Source organism: Balaenoptera physalus (assembly GCF_965194825.1).
Source record: "Balaenoptera physalus genome assembly, chromosome: 6".
NCBI lineage: Eukaryota > Metazoa > Chordata > Mammalia > Artiodactyla > Balaenopteridae > Balaenoptera > Balaenoptera physalus.
The window spans coordinates 14,692,643-14,696,600 of NC_138885.1; positions in this window are offsets into that span (position 1 = coordinate 14,692,643).

The window sequence follows — 3,958 nt, forward strand, 5'->3', positions numbered from 1 at the left end:
ATTCTTATCAGAAGGAAAGGGGAAAAAGTTATCTGGAATTTAGGTAAATGACAAATCTTAAGTGTCTTCTTCATAACTATTAGTAAAAAGATTTACCATCTGAGCAGATAACCTTAACTTATTCCATTTGCCAAAAACACAATTTGAATCCTACTTCTTTTATAAATTAGTTGAGTTTAATATTATCGTACTCATCTCATGGCTACAATTTTAAGACAAAAATTATAAGATCTCTGTTTGTGTCTTTATGTTTATGTATGTCTATAAATGTATGTTAAAGATGTGTGTTGCAAAAATTAATTTGTAAAAAGCTCTATTTAACTGACTTAAAAACAAACAAGCACTGTATAAATTAAGTATACTCTCCGAACTATAAAAACTCTCCCAGATATTTTTCAAGTTCATGTGATCTAGGATAATCTTCAGTAAAGAAAAGCTACTTTAAGTTTGTTGGTTTAATTAAAATAGACATGTCTTTAGAGTCATCAACATTGATATTACTGAAAACAATGCAGACATGCAACTCTTACTTTACCTGGGTTTATTAGTCAGATAATTTCATGTTATCTCTGTTACAACATTTTTCAGCAAGAAAAACAGCTTGAGGGGATGGCTGACTTTGCCTAATGTCTCATGAAGTTTTTGTGGGTAGTCTAAATGTAATTGTTGGGAGTAAGTAAATTTAATAGGTGTGAGTGGGATAAGAATTTTTAGGTGAACTTTGCAGCAGTAATTGTTTTTTATGGTATGTCTAGCTAGTTTTCCCAAATCTTTTTGGTAACTTGAAACCTTAGAGTTTTACTAAGTTAAATTAAATTATGGATAGTCATTAAATGTCTAGATCATTTCCAAATAAAATAAAATATTGAAACACATTAATCACTGAACATAAGTTTATCTACTTTTGGCTCCTCATTACCAAGAAAATAATATCTGGTTCTATTGGTAAACATGTTTTGTGCCACATTGAAAAATTGTGCTATGAGGAAGCATGTTTCTAGAAGTTATGAAATGTCTTTATAAATTTCCCAATTCACAGAATGCTAGTGTAACAGACAGTCCAGAATTGCTTACATCTTAGCTTTCACCAGGAATTAAGGATTCTAGGGTTAAGAATTTCAATTAATATGTGTAATTAAAGCTACTTAGAAGTAATAAGGGTGAAAGGGAACAACTGTGTATGAAAAGTAGGTAAGGAAAGTAAAATGGTTGATTGTCACAAAATGAAAAAGAGGAAAAACATATGACAAAATCTGAAGAAATATTTTAAAAGTTGTAGAAGGTTTGTAGAAAAGAATCTTTGGAAAGGAATTTTATGTGTGGTCAAGATAGCTAAGTAGGTGATGAATTTATCTAAGTTAAAAATGAATTTTAATATCAAGGTACACTAGTGCAAAATTGGAATTTAGTGTTCTCTTTGTTAAAAGGACAAAGTTTTTACTGGACTTTTGGTCTGTTTGGATAAGAAAATTGTGAAAGTTTGTTTACCTTTTAAGTAATCTACCTAGACAGCAAAGATTTTCTGTCTTATCACAATAATTTACTGGGCTCCATATTGTCTTTATCAGCTCTTTGATTATCAGCTCTTTGATTAATACTGAGAAAATTCAATCTTCTCCATATGAGAAGAGCTAACTTTTGTTCACAACTATGTGGTCTTCTGTATTTGCCTTTAACATCTTCTATCGTTACTTTGGTAAATGGTTAATTTAGTATTGTTTCATAATTATCTGTGATATTTTTAGTCAAGTATCCAAAATTTTTTATATTCTTGACACACTTACCAAAATCAAATTCTAAATGAAGTCTTTTTGACTTGAAACTAACTTTGGGATTTTCCAGAGGGCTTCTGGAACACCTCAAAAGAATTGTTCTCTCTTCTTATAAAAAGAGAGAGAGGGAGACAGAGACAGAGACATAGAGACAGAGAGGTTAAACTAATTAGGCTTATTTGATATGTTAAATTACATGGGAAGCATTGTAAAATAAGGAGTAATACTAAGCCTTCTTTAAGTTATATTTTTCCAGGTATATAAATTCTAGAAATTGTACGAAATTTCTGGAAATCTGATACGTCCTAGTATAATATTATCAGTCGCAATTCCAGTTATTATCTTAAAATGTATATCACAGAAATAACTACATTTACTTATCAAATGAACTCTCATCAGATCTTTAACAATGGGCATTTTTAACTCTTTTGTCATTCATAGATAGTTATTGTTTTACTCTGATGTTTTTGCAAAAGTGATACTCATGGAAAGAGCCTTACCAAGTACTCCTGACCATTGACACTACTGTGAAACTAGAAGGCTTTGAATCTTGGGTACACATCCCACAGCTGAGGAAGGCTCAGAATGCTGGAGACCTCTGAATCCAACTGACTAGGAAGAGAAGTAGCTGACATCAAGGTAGACTGAATCCACCCAAGATACCAGATCAAGGCTTCATACTTTACCTAAACATAAAACCTTTTCTTCTTCTCTTTCTTTCCTTTACTCTGGCATTGGCCTGGAAAGATAACACTATCATCTGTGTCTCCCAGGCCATTACTAAGGAGAGTAACTTCAGACTGCTGGATTTGTCATCAAAAACTCTGTTCACGAGGCTAAAGACCCCCTGGTCCTTCCTGTGACCAATTTTTCTTCGATTCCCAATGTCACCATAAACTATAATTGATCCCCTTTAGAAGTCACTTACAGAGTCTGACTTTTATAGCCAGATTATCCAATGCCTTTTTTTGACCTTTCCTTTATTATAACTGGACTTGCTCAATTAGACACAAATATCTATGCAAATCATGGTATATTTGCATCTCCACATTCTTACGTTATCTGATATTCTTATATGATCTGATTTAGATCTGTCCTCAATCATGAAAAGATCTCACCAGCAGCAACAATCTTTGCAAGGAATTTAGAACAACATTCTGTTTCAGTCTAGGAGATTTACTTCCCAAATGCACTGAAAGCCTAATTGACCCCTGGCTTGCAAACACAACAATTCCTGCAAATGAATCCATTAACAGTGTCACCTTAGTAGGAGTGGTTTGTGCCCCAACAGGATTTCTTTGTCTGTGGTGGTTATCATTCTTCTTGAGCCTATGAATGCCTAGATGACTGGTGCATAACGAAACAATGCCTCATAGTTTATCTAACTGTGCCCCTAACTGTCCACAATCAAACTGAGATATCTCATTGGTCAACTCCCCTGAATTTACACTGTCAGGTTAGAAAGGACCTACCAGGAGGTATTCCTGATCCAGAATTCACTTCCTTTGGCAGGTCCCTACTTCCCTGTTTAGGAGTGAGTATGAATGACGCTATAATCAGGAATCTCTCCTTAACTCTTGAAGATATTGCAGAATCCACTGCTAAAGCAATAGCTGTCCAACAAAAATCCTTAGACTTTCTGGCCAAAGTTGTTCTTGATAATAAAATAGTACTTGGTTATCTTCTAGATGAGCAAGGAGGTGTCTGGGTTGTAGCCAACATCACTTGCTGCACCTGGATTAACACTTCTGGGGAAGCTGAGACTCAGCTGCATAAGATCACTGAACAAGCCACCTGTTCAACAAGCCAATGGCTTCAATGGGGTCTTTCTCTGACTTATTTGATCTTGATTGGTTTGGGAATTACCCTGTTTATAAATAATCATAGTAATCTCCCTGGTGTGCCACATCCTCTCAAAAGCTTTAAAAGTATGTTCACAGCCTCTACAAAGCAAGCAAATGATCTCCCTAAAACTAGAACGTCAGAAAAGGAAAGAAGAGAATGATCACCTTCAAAAATGTCAACCTGAAGTTGTGACCTGTAAATACCACAGGGATTCAGCAAAAAGACATCAAGACCTGTAAATATCACACAGAGGATCAGCAAAAACTGCAAGAAATTCAGAGCGGTATCTGGGAGTCCTGTTAATGCCTTAAATTTTGATCACATCTCTCAGGCTGAGAGTC